The following is a 17,539-nucleotide window of genomic DNA, read 5'->3' as shown; positions in this document are numbered from 1 at the left end:
TTAAACGTAACACTTACGGACAGGAACAGACATCGAAACGACACGAACAACCGAACAGTCCCGTATGGTGCAAGACATAACATAGATACGGAAGACAATCACCCACAAACAAACAGTGAGAACACCCTACCTAAATATGACTCTTAATTAGAGGAGAACGCAAAACACCTGCCTCTAATTAAGAGCCATACCAGGCAACCACAACCAACATAGAAACAGATAACATAGACTGCCCACCCAAAACACATGCCCTGACCTAAACACATACAAAAACAACATAAAACAGGTCAGGACCGTTACAGAACCCCCCCCTCAAGGTGCGAACGCCGGGCGCACCAGCACAAAGTCCAGGGGAGGGTCTGGGTGGGCAGTTGACCACGGTGGTGGCTCAGGCTCTGGACGCTGCCCCCACACCACCATAGTCACTCCCCGCTTCTGTCTTCCCCTTCCAATGACCACCCTAAAACTAACTTCCCCTAAATGAACGGCCAGCACCGGGAGAAGGGGCAGCACCGGGACAAGGGGCAGCACCGGGACAAGGGGCAGCACCGGGACAAGGGGCAGCACCGGGACAAGGGGCAGCACCGGGACAAGGGGCAGCACCGGGACAAGGGGCAGCACCGGGACAAGGAGCAGCACCGGGACAAGGGGCAGGTCCCGGCTGAGATACTCTGGCAGATCCTGGCTGAGGGACTCTGGCAGGTCCTGGCTGAGGGACTCTGGCAGGTCCTGGCTGAGGGACTCTGGCAGGTCCTGGCTGAGGGACTCTGGCAGGTCCTGGCTGAGGGACTCTGGCAGGTCCTGGCTGAGGGACTCTGGCAGGTCCTGGCTGAGGGACTCTGGCAGGTCCTGGCTGAGGGACTCTGGCAGGTCCTGGCTGAGGGACTCTGGCAGGTCCTGGCTGAGGGACTCTGGCAGGTCCTGGCTGAGGGACTCTGGCAGGTCCTGGCTGAGGGACTCCGGCAGGTCCTGGCTGAGGGACTCCGGCAGGTCCTGGCTGAGGGACTCCGGCAGGTCCTGGCTGAGGGACTCCGGCAGGTCCTGTCTGGACGGCTCCGGCAGGCCCTGGCTGGACGGCTCCGGCAGGTCCTGGCTGGACGGCTCTGGCAGGTCCTGGCTGGACGGCTCTGGCAGGTCCTGGCTGGACGGCTCTGGCAGGTCCTGGCTGGACGGCTCTGGCAGGTCCTGGCTGGACGGCTCTGGCAGGTCCTGGCTGGTCGGCTCTGGCAGGCCCTGGCTGGACGGCTCTGGCAGGTCCTGGCTGGACGGCTCTGGCAGGTCCTGGCTGGACGGCTCTGGCTGGTCATGGCAGGACGGCTCTGGCTGGTCATGGCAGGACGGCTCTGGCTGGTCATGGCAGGACGGCTCTGGCTGGTCATGGCAGGACGGCTCTGGCTGGTCATGGCAGGACGGCTCTGGCTGGTCATGGCAGGACGGCTCTGGCTGGTCATGGCAGGACGGCTCTGGCTGGTCATGGCAGGACGGCTCTGTAGGGAGGAGAAGGAGAGACAGCCTGGTGCGTGGTATAGGCACTGGCTGCGCTGGAGAGGAGGAAACAGCTGGAGAGAGAACCCGGAGAGACAGCCTGGTACGGGGGGCTGCCACCGGAGGACTGGTACATGGAGGTGGCACCGGGTATACCGGACCGTGAAGGAGGACACGTGCTCTTGAGCACCGAGCCTGCCCAACCTTACCAGGCTGAATGGTGCCCGTAGCCCTGCCAGTGCGGCGAGGTGGAATAGCCCGCACTGGGCTATGCAGGCGAACCGGGGACACCACCTGTAAGGCTGGTGCCATGTACGCCGGCCCGAGGAGACGTACTGGAGGCCAGATACGTTGGGCCGGCTTCATGACATCCGGCTCGATGCCCAACCTAGCCCTCCCAGTGCGGCAAGGTGGAATAGCCCGCACTGGGCTAAGCACACGTACTGGGGACACCGTGCGCTTTACCGCATAACACGGTGTCTTACCAGTACGATGCCTTCTTCCTCCACGGTAAGCACGGGGAGTTGGCTCAGGTATCCTACCCGGCTTTGCCACCCTCCTCGTGTGCCCCCCCCCCAAGAAATTTTTGGGTCTGACTCACGGGCTCCCAACCGCGTCGACGCGCTGCCTCCTCATACCAGCGCCTCTCAGCCTTCGCTGCTTCCAACTCCTCCTTGGGACGGCGATATTCCCCTGGCTGAGCCCAAGGTCCTCTACCATCCAGGATCTCCTCCCAAGTCCAGGAGTCCTTGGTGCTCTGTTGAGCATTCCCTTGCCGCTTGGTCTTAGCGTGGTGGGTGATTCTGTAAGGGCTGTCTCTCTCCTCATCCTCGGACGAGGAGAGGAGAGAAGGATCATCAGACCAAAATGCAGCAGTAGGGAAATAGGCCATCTCTTTATTTCAATACGATGATGGCAACACGGAAAAACAAAACACCTTCAAAAATACAAAACAAGAAAACGAAGTAGACGAAACCTGAACATAAACTTACATAATTAAACGTAACACTTACGGACAGGAACAGACTACATCGAAACGACACGAACAACCGAACAGTCCCGTATGGTGCAAGACATAACACAGATACGGAAGACAATCACCCACAAACAAACAGTGAGAACACCCTACCTAAATATGACTCTTAATTAGAGGAGAACGCAAAACACCTGCCTCTAATTAAGAGCCATACCAGGCAACCACAACCAACATAGAAACAGATAACATAGACTGCCCACCCAAAACACATGCCCTGACCTAAACACATACAAAAACAACATAAAACAGGTCAGGACCGTTACACCTATTTGGTTCTGATAGGATGTTATCTATGGAACATTCAATAACCACAAGGGGACATTTCATGATGGTCAGGGGGACGTCACATGATGGTCCTAAGAGAACGTTCTCTGGGGGACCTTTGTCTTGTTCCCTGTACATTACCAGTACGTCCCTGAGGACCATGTCATGAACTTTTTAGGACATCCTCATTTCTATACTAGTCATACATTTTTAGTTATACACTTTGTACTAGTCCTCTACAAGACCATAACACAACATTCCGAGAACGTCCTAAAATCATCCTTGGGGATGTTCCAGGAACAAACTGGGTGCTAATCAAAACCTCCACAGGACCATGACACATTGTTCTGACGACTTTAGGCGACCATTTTGTGACATTCGGGGACAACCTAACAACTCTGGGATTTTTTGCAGGATGCCCTCTTCTTTCATAACCACCCTTAAGACATCTGTGGGATATGTGGGACGCTTGCGTCATTAAATCACACAGGTAAGAAACCAAATTAAAGCTACACTCGTTGTGAATCCAGCCAACATGTCAGATTTCAAAAAGGCTTTTCGAGGAAAGCATAAGATGCTATTATCTGATGATAGCACAACAGTAAACAAAGAGAGTGTGGCATATTTCAACCCTGCAGGCATAACACAAAACGCAGAAATAAAATATAAATCATGCCTTACCTGACAAGCTTCTTTTGTTGGCACTCCAATATGTCCCATAAACATCACAAATGGTCCTTTTGTTCGATTAATTCCGTCCATATATATCCAAAATGTCCATTTATTTGGCGTGTTTGATCCAGAAAAAAACAGCTTCCAATTTGCGCAACGTCACTACAAAATCTCTCAAAAATGACCTGTAAACTTTGACAAAACATTTCAAACTACTTTTGTAATACAACTTTAGGTATTTTTAAACGTTAATAATCGATCAAATTGAAGACGGGTCTGTTTTCAATACAGGAGGACAACAAACTAACGCTACTTTTCTAGTCTTGCGCAACTCTCAAACAGTACACATAACATTACTCTGATTCAAGATGGCCGTACTTCTTCATTGCACAAAGGAATAACTTCAACCTATTTCCAAAGACTGGTGTCATCCAGTGGAAGCGGTAGGAACTGCAAACAAGTCCCTTAGAAATCTAGTATCCCAATGAAACCTCATTGAACAGACAGTGACCTCAATTTTTTTCTGAATGGTTAGTCCTAGGGGTTTTGCCTGCTACATAACTTATGTTATACTCACAGACATGATTCAAACAGTTTTAGAAACTTCAGAGTGTTTTCCATCCAAATCTACTAATAATATGCATATCTTATATTCTGGGGATGAGTAGAAGGAAGTTGAAATTGGCCACGCTATTTATCCAAAAGTGAAAATGCTGCCCTCTATCCCGAAGAAGTTTTAAAGAACACCCTCTCAGCATAACTCTCCTTTTTTGTGATGAATGCTATAGTCTCCTCTGAGTCTGCTTTTTGTTAACTTCTCTAGGATAGGGTGCAGAGTTTTCACTTAGGGAAAAATAGCGTGCGCAATTTCAACTTCGTGCTACTCATCCCCAGAATATAAGATATGCATATAATTAGTAGATTTGGATAGAAAACACTCTGAAGTTTCTAAAACTGTTTGAATCATATCTGTAAGTATAACAGAACTTATATAGCAGTCAAAACCCTGAGGACTAACTTTTTTATTGTTCAGTTCCTCTATGTTCAATGGATTGTGTTGGGCAAACCAGAATTCTAATCAGTAAATGCGCAGTTTCTACTGCTTCCACTGGATGTCGCCATTGTATGGAAAATGGTTAAGGTTTTTTCTTAGTGAGGTGAAAAAGATATTAACCCGGAAGTGGAGTGACGTCGTTTGTTTATGTTTGAGATTTGGGCAAGACATGAAATGTTCCGTGAGTTTGTTGATATCCTGTATTGAAAACAGATTGACCTATCTTCAATTTGATCGATTATTAACGTTTACAAATACCTTAAGCTGTATTACAAAAGTACTTTGAAATGTTTTGGCAAAGTTTAGAGGTAATTTTTTTTAGATATTGTGTCGTGATTTTGCTCAAATTGAACGCTGTTTTTCCTGGTACAACGGCGCCAAATAAATGGACAATTTGGATATATATGGACGGAATTAATCGAACTAAAGGACCACTTGTGATGTTTATGGGACATATTGGAGTGCCAACAAAAGAATCTCATAAAAGGTAATGCGTTTTTTATATTTTATTTCTGCGTTTTGAGTAGCGCCGGCATGGTTGAAATATGCTTCTCTCTCTTTGTTTACTATGGTGTATCCTCAGATAATAGCATCGTTTGCTTTCGCCGAAAAGCCTTTTTGAAATCTGACATGTTGGCTGGATTCACAACGAGTGTAGCTTTAATTTGATATCTTATATGTGTGATTTAATCAAGTTTAATTTTATATAGTTTTTTTGAATTTGGCGCTCTACATTTTGACATGGCTGTTGGGACGCAAGCGTCCCATCTATCCCAGAGAGGTTAACCATGCTCCTCTCTGCCAGTGAGTCATGAGGCGTATCTCAAAGGCATGTTTCAGGCCCTGATATGATCTTGATACCGGTGGAGACACTTCAGTTCAATTCAGGGCCTTAACTGTATATCAGTAGACTGCGATGTCAGTGGTTTCTCTCTTAGGCATGGCGGTAAAGACTAGCTAGTGATTAAAGACAATTTCAATGTGCAGAAAAGTTCTAAAACTCCCAGCTCAAGAAGGAATTTAAAACATTCTCACCAGTCAGAGAATGAATTGCACATTTTCATAATCCATTTTTATTCTTCCTGGGCCAGTTGTTGCATTTGGAATATATCTGGTGTACAATGCCTAATCCAGCAGTGTTTTTCTGGCACCATCGGTCAGACATCTTTGATCCAGTCGGTTTTGACAGGGAAAACAAGAGGTTTCAGTAATTTGACACGCTGCAGCTGAACTCAGCACTTTTCCTCTTAAGTCATTTAAACAGTCTATTACAGAGCAAAAATAGCCAGGGAGCAAACTGTGCGTGGAGAGATGAGATGAAGGATTTACCTGTAAAAGGTTTATGTTATGTTTTGTCCTTTACTCCCTAAAGACTTGATATGTGCTACCTAATTTGTTTCTTCCTACTAATATCTTCCCTGATTCAAGGATGAGGTCTCCAAGGCTCCAACAGAACCGAAAATCCAAGATCTGTCCCGGGACCTGAGCGGGTCCTAAATTCTGAATCTGGGTTGAGTCTCATGTCATTTCCACGGGCCTCGGCCAGGTGTGTAATTAAAATATATTTAACAACTGGACACGATTTGACCCGTCCTCTGTTAATTTAATGTGTGAGGTGATGAGCGTCAGCTTTTTATCTGTGTCAGCCAATTTCAACTCAATAAAACTTAAAGCTTATGTCCAGCTGAAAATGGTTCTGGCCACTTATCTCACGAGAGAGAGAGAGAGAGAGAGAGAGAGAGAGAGAGAGCGAGTGAAAGGAGCCTTGGCCTAGGTTGGACCTGTTCTGAAATGGACCAAAGGACAGTCAGAACCATTCATAAATGGGGCTGTGGAAAAACAGACTCAAACAGACACGTACCGGTTCAGATCCAAGAGTAGAAAGAGATAGAAAGAAAGAAACAGACTGGGTGCAGCCAGCGTCATCAATAAACAAGCAATATGGGCCAAATGATCCTACATGTCCTGAAAACTGCATATAACAAATTACTACTTTTTGGACCTGTGAAAACCTATGTTTAAGGTGTGACACTTTACCGGGTCTACATAGTACTTAATAGGCCTGTATTCTTCCCACGTTTAACAGATATCTTGCTCATCTACCCCTCTTCTGACATATTAGTCTGTATAATGTTAGTTTATACACACACACAGTAGTCTAAGTCTATGAGGGAGGGGTAAAAGGTGGGAGAGATGTGAAGGTAATATGTGAGCTCATGATCATTATGCTCAGAGCTTGAACTCATCACAGTCTACGTTTGAACCATCAAATCTCTCTCTCTCGCCTTCGCGCTCTCACACTTTATTGATTGTTGTGTGACATTACAGATGCTCATAATTTTTTGTTAGATACTCTCCCCATGTTTTGACAGACATCTTGCTTGTCTGGATGGCCTGTTCTACCCCTCTTCTGACCAATTAGTCTGTATATAAAGACCACACAGATTGTCGGTTGTGTGAAAAGTACAGATGCTCAATCTGTTTTTTGTTTGATATAAACAGGCATGTATTATTTGCATGTTCACTATGAACTATGGAACCTTAAGATACAATATGTACCTACTGTAATGACATCTGCCTGTATGGACGGGTTTTATCATTGCTGCTAATAAATGGGCAAAAGACCCAACCGAGAATCTGTTTGGAAAGCAGTGTGTTGTGCGTGCATTTGTGACCTTGCAATCTCACATATGCTAGAGTAGCTATCAGGAAGGTTAGCCGACACACACACACACACACACTGTGTAGTCTAAGGGAGGTGTAAAGGTTTGGTGAGGCTTGCATATAAGGTGTAAAGTGTGGAAGGAGATTTGAATGGACATTGCCCATGGCCATTGGAATGCATTGATTTGTATGTACTGCTATGGTTTAAAAAGTAGAAATCGTATCAACAAGATTTTCTCAGGTGATCTACTCTAAAGCAGTCTGTAATGTTAGTTAGGTGTCTGTAGCTTAAAGGTTTTAGAGCAGGGGTGGTCAAAAGAAAAATAGTATGACTATGTCGTGTCTGTAACAAGCACACTAAAACCTAAAAGTATTACCTCTGGTAAGTTCAGTATCATATGTGTACGATTCATTTCATTAGTAGGTGAAAAGAAATACCTTAAGTGGAAAAATACTAAATGTCAACAATTGTCAACAATGTATTGCGTACACCATAAAATATGCGCACATTGCTAATTTGCATGTGTATATACTGTAAATACAATTATATTACATTTTAATATTCTGAAATTATTGTATATAACCACCGAAAATGTAATGTTGATAGGACATTCCTATCTTGAGATATTTGAGTTTATGATTGTTAATCTAAGTCCACCATTTTGGTGCCATTTTTGGAAAATGTTTTGCCATAGAGCTTGCCAGTTTCTAGTCCTAAAAACCGTAAATAAAATTCTGGTTTGTTCAGACATTTCTATGGGGGAAAGAATGGGGTTTTGGGATGAATGCAAAAAATAAGGTCTGAGGTTAAGGAGATTTTATACATTTTGCTCTATGAGATAATATCAGTCAGTTAACAAGACCGTTATGAATATTGAAGGCTTTGTACATTATGTGCTTTACATAAATGCTTCAAAATTCAAAGTAACGTTAGCTGATGAAGACTCATTAAACAAAACGTATAAGAGCTCCTAAGCCTGTGTTTATCCAAAAGCCCCTTCCATTTCCCCAAAGACTTTGGCCAACGAGCCATGGCAGAGTTAGCTTCCATTAATGGCTACAAAAAGGCCCCATTACTATTGTTTTCTATTGACCAGGGCCCAGTTTCCCAATAGTGATGGTAGTGTTTTAATGATGCATCTTTCTTACAATGGCCGAAGATGAAACATGCATTTCCCAAAACACCACGCTGAGAGAACTTTCGCTAAGTGTGTCGTTGAAGCATGTGTCGATACTAAAAGGATCAAAAGAAAGACAGCACTGAAATGCATGTTTCATCTTCGGCCGTTGTAAGAAAGATGCATAATTAAAACTTCTTCAGGATTGCTGGGTCCCCTGCGTGACGTTTAGCTAATGTAGGCTAATGCAATTAGAATGATGTAAGTAACAAGAACATTTCCCAGGACATAGTCATATCTGATATTGGTAGAAAGCTCAAATTCTTGTTAATCTAACTGCACTGTCCAATTTACAGTAGCTAATACAGTGAAAGAAAACCATGCTTTTTGTTTGGGGAGAGTGCACAGTTTTGAACATAAAGTTATTAATAAACCAATTAGGCACATTTGGGCAGTCTTGATACAAAATTTAGAACAGAAATGCAATGGTTCATTGAAACCATCTAAAACGTTGCACAACGACTGCTGCCATCTACTGGCCAAAATCTAAATTGCAGCTGGGCTGGAAAAATACATGATGGCCTTTCTCTTGCATTAAAAAAATAATACAAAAGAACGGTTGTTTTTTCTTTGTATTGTCTTTAACCAGCTCTATTGTGTTATATTCTCCTACATTCCTTTCACATTTCCACAAACTTCAAAGGCGTTTCCTTTTAAATGGTACCACGAAAATGCATATCCTTGCATCAGGGCCTGAGTTATAGGCATTTAGATTTGGGTATGTCGTTTTAGGCAACATTTTAAAAAAAGGGTTAGATCCTGAAGAGGTTTAAAAACCTCTTCAGCATTCAAATCTTACAAATCTTGACATTAGAATTATTCCAGAATACTGACGATATTGCATGCGATTATCTGAGGACAGTGCCCAGCACACAAAAGCATTAAAAATATTTTCCAACCAGGCAGATGCGCCACGAAAGTCAGAAATAGCGATAAAATAAATCACTTTCCTTTGAAGATCTTCTTCTGTTGGCACTCCAAAAGGTCCCAGCTACATCACAAATGGTAATTTTGTTCGATAAAGTCCTTCTTTATATCCCCCAAAAATCAGTTACCCTGGCATGCTTCTTTCAATAATCTACCGGTTTCCCTCCTTCAAAATGCATACAAAATGAATCCCAAACGTTACCAATAAACTTTCCAAACAAGTCAAACAACGTTTATAATCAAGCCTCAGGTACCCTAATACATAAATATACGATAAAAATTAAGACGGAGAATCGTTATTGTCATTACCGGAGATAAACAACAAAGTACGCGCATTAGCCAGTACGCGTAACAAACACTACAGCCAAAATGGGAGCCACTTATTAGAAAAACGACAAATTCTAGCTCATTTTCCCAAAAACAAGCCTGTAACTCTTTCTAAAGACTGTTGACATCTAGTGGAAGCCCTAGGAACTGCAATCTGGGAGGACAGCAATCGTTAACGGGATCGATATGACAACAGCCAGTGAAAGTGCAGGGCGCCAAATTCAAACAACAGAAATCCAAAAATTAAAATTCCTCAAACATAAAAGTATTTTATACAATTTTAAAGGTAATCTTGTTGTTAATCCCACCACAGTGTCCGATTTCAAAAAGGCTTCACAGCGAAAGCACAATAAACGATTATGTTAGGTCACCGCCAAATCACAGAAAAACACAGCCATTTTTCCAGCCAAAGACAGGAGTCACAAAAAGCAGAAATAGATACAATTATTCACTTTTTTTATTTTATTTTATTTAACCTTTATTTAACCAGGTAGGCAAATTGAGAACACGTTCTCATTTACAATTGCGACCTGGCCAAGATAAAGCAAAGCAGTTCGACACATACAACAACACATAGTTACACATGGAGTAAAACAAACATATAGTCAATGATACAGTGAAAAAAATAAGTCTATATACAATGTGAGCAAGTGAGGTGAGATAAGGGCCAAGCTTCCTGCCATCCAGGACCTCCATACCAGGCGGTGTCAGAGGAAGGGCCTAAAAATTGTCAGCCACCCTAGTCATAAACTGTTCTCGCTGCTACCGCACGGCAAACGATACCGGAGCACCAAGTCTAGGTCCAAGAGGCTTCTAAACAGCTTCTACCCCCGTGACATAAGACTCCTGAACACCTAATGAGTAATGAGATGGCTACCCAGACTACCCCCCCCCCTATTTTACACCGCTGCTTCTCTCTTGTTATCTATGCATAGTCACTTTAATAACTCTACCTACATGTACATATTACCTCAACTAACCGGTGCCCCCGCACATTGACTCTGTACCGGTACCCCCTGTATAGTCTCGCTATTGTTATATTATCATATTACTTTTTTGAAACTGCATTGTTGGTTAGGGGCTCGTAAGTCAGCATTTCACTGTGAGGTCTACTACACCTGTTGTATTCAGCATTTCACTTTAAGGTCTACTACACCTGTTGTATTCAGCATTTCACTGTAAGGTCTACTACACCTGTTGTATTCAGCATTTCACTGTAAGGTCTACTACACCTGTTGTATTCAGCATTTCACTGTAAGGTCTACTACACCTGTTGTATTCAGCGCATGTGACTAATAAAATTACATTTACTTTACTGTTTATATTTTTGAAAATGTTTACTCCACTACATTCCTAAAGACAATGTACCTTTTACTCCATACATGGATGCACCTGAGCTCAATTTCGAGTGTCATAGCTATTGTGTGTAGATTGAGGATTTTTTATTTAATCAATTTTTGAATAAGGCTGTAACATAACAATGTGGAGAAGGGGTCTGAATACTTTCCAAAGGCGCTGTGTAAACTAAACCAGTAGAGATATAGGATGGATTGTAATTACTGTTCTACAACACTCTCTCTAGACAAATGGCTCCTATTCAATCTTTATCATTGTTGTCCTCAGAGACAGGCCCCCTTCCCCTCTGCCCAAAGACAATGCACATAGACCATTCCATCCAACCCATAAAACAATAATTACTACTTATAAACATATTAAACTGGCTCAAGTCAGTCTCCAACAGTATTCACTGTGTGTGATGTATGTAAGATGGTCAAGTCAGTCTCCAACAGTATTCACTGTGTGTGATGTATGTAAGATGGTCAAGTCAGTCTCCAACAGTATTCACTGTGTGTGATGTATGTAAGATGGTCAAGTCAGTCTCCAGCAGTATTCACTGTGTGTGGTGTATGTAAGATGGTCAAGTCAGTCCATCAGCACGATCGCATCCCTTCCACTAAAACCATACCTCTTGGTATGTACAGTTTAAGTCAGAAGTTTACATACACTTAGGTTGGAGTCATTAAAACTCATTTTTCAACCACTCCACAAATTTCTTGATAACAAACTATAGTTTTGTCAAGTCGGTTAGAACATCTACTTTGTGCATGACACAAGTAATTTTTCCAACAATTGTTTACTGACAGATTATTTCACTTATAATTCACTGTATCACAATTCCAGTGGGTCGGAAGTTTACATACACTAAGTTGACTGTGCCTTTAAACCGCTTGGAAAATTCCAGAAAATTGTGTCATGGCTTTAGAAGCTTCTGATAGGCTAATTGACATCATTTGAGTCAATTGAATATGTATGAACTTTTCAATTTGTAAGTCGCTCTGGATAAGAGCGTCTGCTAAATGACTTAACATGTAAAAAAAATAAGGGAGGTGAAGGCAAACAAATATATGTATAAATAAATAAAAATATAAAAAGGCCATGGTGGCGAAGTAAATACAACACAGCAAGTAAAATAAAAACTAAAAACACTGGAATGGTTGGTTTGCAGTGGAAGAAAGCGCAAAGTAGAGACAGAAATAATGGGGTGCAAAGGAGCAAAATAAATAAATAAATACAGTAGGTAAAGAGGTAGTTGTTTGGGCTAAATTATAGATGGGCTATGTACAGGTGCAGTAATCTATGAGCTGCTCTGACAGCTGGTGCTTAAAGCTAGTGAGGGAGATAAGTGTTTCCAGTTTCAGAGATTTTTGTAGTTCGTTCCAGTCATTGGCAGCAGAGAACTGGAAGGAGAGGCGGCCAAAGGAAGAATTGGTTTTGGGGGTGACCAGAGAGATAAACCTGCTGGAGCGCTATGGTGACCAGCGAGCTGAGATAAGGGGGGACTTTACCTAGCAGGGTCTTGTAGATGACTTGGAACCAGTGGGTTTGGCGACGAGTATGAAGCGAGGGCCAGCCAACGAGAGTGTACAGGTTGCAGTGGTGGGTAGTATATGGGGCTTTGGTGACAAAACGGATGGCACTGTGATAGACTGCATCCAATTTATTGAGTAGGGTTTTGGAGGCTATTTTGTAAATGACATCACCGAAGTCGAGGATTGGTAGGATGGTCAGTTTTACAAGGGTATGTTTGGCAGCATGAGTGAAGGATGCTTTGTTGCGAAATAGGAAGCCAATTCTAGATTTAACTTTGGATTGGAGATGTTTGATGTGAGTCTGGAAGGAGAGTTTACAGTCTAACCAGACACCTAGGTATTTGTAGTTGTCCACATATTCTAAGTCAGAGCCGTCCAGAGTAGTGATGTTGGACAGGCGGGCAGGTGCAGGCAGCGATCGGTTGAAGAGCATGCATTTAGTTTTAAACTAACCTTTGATGATCTTCATCAGATGACACTCATAGGACTTCATGTTACACAATACATGTATGTTTTGTTCGGTAAAATTCATATTTATATAAAACATCTGAGTATACATTGGCGCGTTATGTTCAGTAGTTCCAAAAACATCCAGTGATTTTGCAGAGCCACATCAATTTCCAGAAATACTCCTAATAAACGTTGATCAAAGATCAAGTGTTATACATGGAATTTTAGATCCACTTCTCCTTAATGCAACCGTTGTCAGATTTTAAAAAAGCTTTACGGAAAAAGCAAACCATGCAATAATCTGAGGTCTGCGCCCAGAGCCCAATCAAGATAAAAATATATCCGCCATATTGTGCAGTCAACAGAAGTCAGAAATAAAATTATAAATATTCACTTACCTGTGATGATCTTCATCAGAATGCACTCCCAGGAATCCCAGTTCCACAATAAATGTTTGATTTGTTCGGTAATGTCCATAATTTATGTCCAAATAGCTACTTTTGTTTTGCCCGTTTGGTAAACAAATCCAAAGTCATGAAGCGCGTTCACTAAAAGCAGACGAAATGTAAAAAAGTTTCCGTTACAGTCAGTAGAAACATGTCAAACGATGTATTGAATCAATCTTCAGGATGTTTTTAACATAAATCTTCAATAATGTTCCAACCGGAGAATTCCTTTGTCTTCAGAAATGCGATAGAACAGAGCTCGCTCTCACATGAACGCGCATGGTCAGCGCATGTTCAGCTAATGGTAGACCTTACTCAACCCCCTCTCATTTGGCCCCACTTCACAGTAGAAGCATCAGACAAGGTTCTAAAGACTGTTGACATCTAGTGGAAGCCTTAGGAAGTGCAACATGACCAATATCCTACTGTATCTTCAATAGGGGCTGAGTTTAAAATCGACCAACCTCAGATTTCCCACTTCCTGTTTGGATTTTTTTCTCAGGTTTTTTCCTGCCATATGAGTTCTGTTATACTCACAGACATAATTCAAACAGTTTTAGAAACTTCAGAGTGTTTTCTATCCAAATATACTAATACTATGCATATATTAGCAACTAGGACTGAGGAGCAGGCAGTTTACTCTGGGCACCTCTGGGCACCTTATTCATCCAAGCTACTCAATACTGCCCCGCAGCCATAAGAAGAAAACTGTCTGTGAAACAAAGCCATTCCTTTGGTTGATACTAAAGGGAGAGAAATAGCCCCCCTTCTCTGTAATTTACAACAGGGTGTGAACTGTCCAACTGGCCCAGTTCCCTCCTCCCCTTTTCTGTTGGTAAGAGAAGGTATGGTTATTGTCATGACAGTAGGCTGGGGGACTGGCTCGCTGGAACGAGAGGACCTTCCGCTATTTGAAAGTGACTCCTCTCGGGTGTTGAGATGGTGGATGACGTGGAGTACCTCATCCGCAGTTGCGCCAGCTGATGGTGTTGGTGTTGGTGGAGTAGGTGTCCCTGTTCGCCGACCGTCTGAATGTTTCTCTATCTTCTGCTGCTTCCATATTTTCAAAGTAGTATTCTGTAACGTAAACACAGGGTGTCTGAAAGCAAGTGCAATGTGAGTTTAATGAAAATGAACCTGGAAAGAATACAAAACAAGAGAAGCGTCTAAGAAGGAAAACTTAACCAATTCAACCTGAATAATGAAGCTAGGGAGTGCTAGAAAATGGGGGAGTATTCTGGGTAGTGATGGAGTCCAGGTGTGCCTCATGAGTTGCAGGTGTGCGTAATGAGGTTTGCCAAGTGTGCATAATGATGGGTTGCCAGGACCGGTGGTTAGTAAACCGGCAACGCTGGAGAGGGGGAACGAGAGTAGACGTGACACCCAGTGTCTGTTGCAAAAAAGACTGAAGCAGGTTTTCCTCTAGGGTTTTCCCTGTGCTTAGCTCTATACAAATAATTTTTATAAAAAAACTGAGTTAGGAAGGACGGCTGTATCTTTGTAGTGACTGGGTGTATTGATATACCATCCACTGCAATTAATAACTTCACCATGCTCAAAGGGATATTCAATGTCTGTTTTTTTATTTTTACCCATCTACCAAAAGGTGCCCTTCTTTCTAATACATGACTAGTATTATAGCCTACATGAAAAAGTAAGCATTGACACTGAAAGACAGCTGTGTCTGATCCCATGTAGGTCTACCATCTCCTGCCGTTGTGCCCTTGATCAAAGGACTTCACCCCCGACAAAATAGAACTGCACTGTTAGTCACATGTTGGCAACATGTGGTCAACCCTCCATCTGGAGAGCTCCTGGGTGTGCAGGCTTGGCTTTTGATCCAGCCCTGAAACACCAGTCTACTTATCAAGGTCCTGGTGAGTAGCTGATGTTTAGTCTACAATGTAGTTAGACCAGGGCCTGAACAAAATCTGGGCCGGTGAAAGGCTATTTTTTATATATAAAAAAAATCTAAACATAATTACCCTTTGACATGGGGTATTGATTACCCTTTGACAGGGGGTATTGTGTGTAGGCTAGTCACACAAAATCTAAATCTCAAAATATGGAAAAAGTCAAGGGGTGTGAAGGCACTGTAGGTCTCTTTGTTTTCTCAGTATTTTGTCAGTACAGGATCTTTTTTATTTCTATATTCTTATTTTACATTTATGTAGTTCTGTCTTGGAGCTGTTCATGTCTATTCTGTTCTGTATTTGGTCATATTTTATGTTTTGTGTGGACCCCAGGAAAAGTAACTGCTGCTTTTATAACAAATGGAATGCCATTCTGTTTAATACATACACATTCAAAAAAGACATACTGTAGATTTCTCTTCTCTTCTTAGATAGTGGTGTTTTCATCTCACAGTCTTTTTTTGTAATTTATTTCCTCATTTATTTTATGGAACCGGACAGAAAATTGTGTTGCCATGATAATGTAACCGGTTCAAAGGGGATCAATCTGCAAGGGAAAATTCCCAAGAAATATCATTAAATAGTCCCAGTGAATGTGGTCGTTATCGTTCTGGCTCGGGTCCATGTTACAGACAATCAGCATAAAGGCAGTATCTGAGTGTGCACTGGAGTCTGCAAGCGAAGCTTTGAACCAAAACAATATGACATCGATAAAAAAGGTCATTCCACTGGCTCTCTGTTTAGACTTTGAAGACTTTAAATGGTATTTAATTGTACCATAGGGCTCTAGACAAAAGGGCTATTTTTAACCTGCATCAATTCCTTTGCCCTGTGCATTCCTTTGTAGTGATCCTGAGGTCCTGTGTGTGTGTGTGTGTGTGTGTGTGTGTGTGTGTGTGTGTGTGTGTGTGTGTGTGTGTGTGTGTGTGTGTGTGTGTGTGTGTGTGTGTGTGTGTGTGTGTGTGTGTGTGTGTGTGTGTGTGTGTGTGTGTGTGTGTGTGTGTGAGAGAGCCAGAGAGAGAGAGACTTGTTTCCCATGCCAATAAAGCCCCATGAATTGAATTCAATTGAGAGAGAGAGAGAGAGAGAGAGAGAGATCTATTGGATGAAATACCACAGTGTACAATCACAGCAGCAATATTTGTGACCTGTTGCCACAAAAAAAGGGCAACCAGTGAAGAACAAACACCATTGTAAATGTAACAGTTTAACTTTAGTCCGTCCCCTTGCCCCAGGCACGAACCAGGGACCCTCTGCACACATCAACAATAGTCACCCACAAAGCATCATTACCCATCGCTCCACAAAGGCTGCGGCCCTTGCAGAGCAAGGGGAACCACTACTTCAAGGTTTCAGAGTAAGTGACGTCACCGACTGAAAGTCTGCTAGCGCGCAACACCGCTACCTAGCTAGCCATTTCACATTGGTTACATTTACCCCCCTTTCGACCTCCTCCTTTTCTGCAGCAACCAGTGATCCGGGTCAACAGCATCAATGTAACAGTTTAACTTTAGTCCGAAATATTATCCATTTCACTTCCTTTGGCAATGTAAACATATGTTTACCATGCCAATAAAGCCCCTTAAATTGAAATTGAGAGCGAGAGAGAATCCACAGATCCGATCATTGGGATTCAACAGCTCAACTAGAGGCATATTTTGATTTGTTCTTAACACAAGCAGACGCTAATCTCATGCCAAACCCACGGTAAATGAAAAAAGTTTTCTTAAAGAAGCAGATTTTTTTCATGATATGAAAAAATGAGGGAGAAACGCAAAGGATTTATTTGAAGCTGCACACTCAGAAAATAGGGTTCCTCAAGGGTTCTTTGGGAAGGGTGATAGTTCAATGTGGAACCAAAATGACTTAAAGAACCCTTCGAGCCATTCAATGGTTCTTTACAGTTCACAAAAGGGTTATTTAGTGATCATTAAAATGTAGGGGTGCCGGCTCATTAGCATACTGTTGGGCGTGGTTTGCTTGCAGCTCTTTTTGTGCAACCGTGAGTGTCATTCCAGTTTGTCTATTGTGTTGTGTTATGCTATTACATGTTAAATAAATCTATGGTAAGTTACAGTATCTTGTAAAAGATACGAATGTCCTTGTGTCAATGGAGAACATTTGATAAAACCGTGGTTCTCAATTCTCTCCTCAGGGACCCCAGAGCTAGCACACCTAATTCTACTTGTCAGTTGACACATTACTAACACCTATGAATTTGAACAATATGATATGGCTATCCAGAATTTTAAA

The sequence above is a fragment of the Salvelinus alpinus genome, chromosome 16, assembly GCF_045679555.1.
Source record: "Salvelinus alpinus chromosome 16, SLU_Salpinus.1, whole genome shotgun sequence".
In the NCBI taxonomy this organism is placed as follows: domain Eukaryota; kingdom Metazoa; phylum Chordata; class Actinopteri; order Salmoniformes; family Salmonidae; genus Salvelinus; species Salvelinus alpinus.
Note: the sequence above shows the minus strand (reverse complement) of the source record.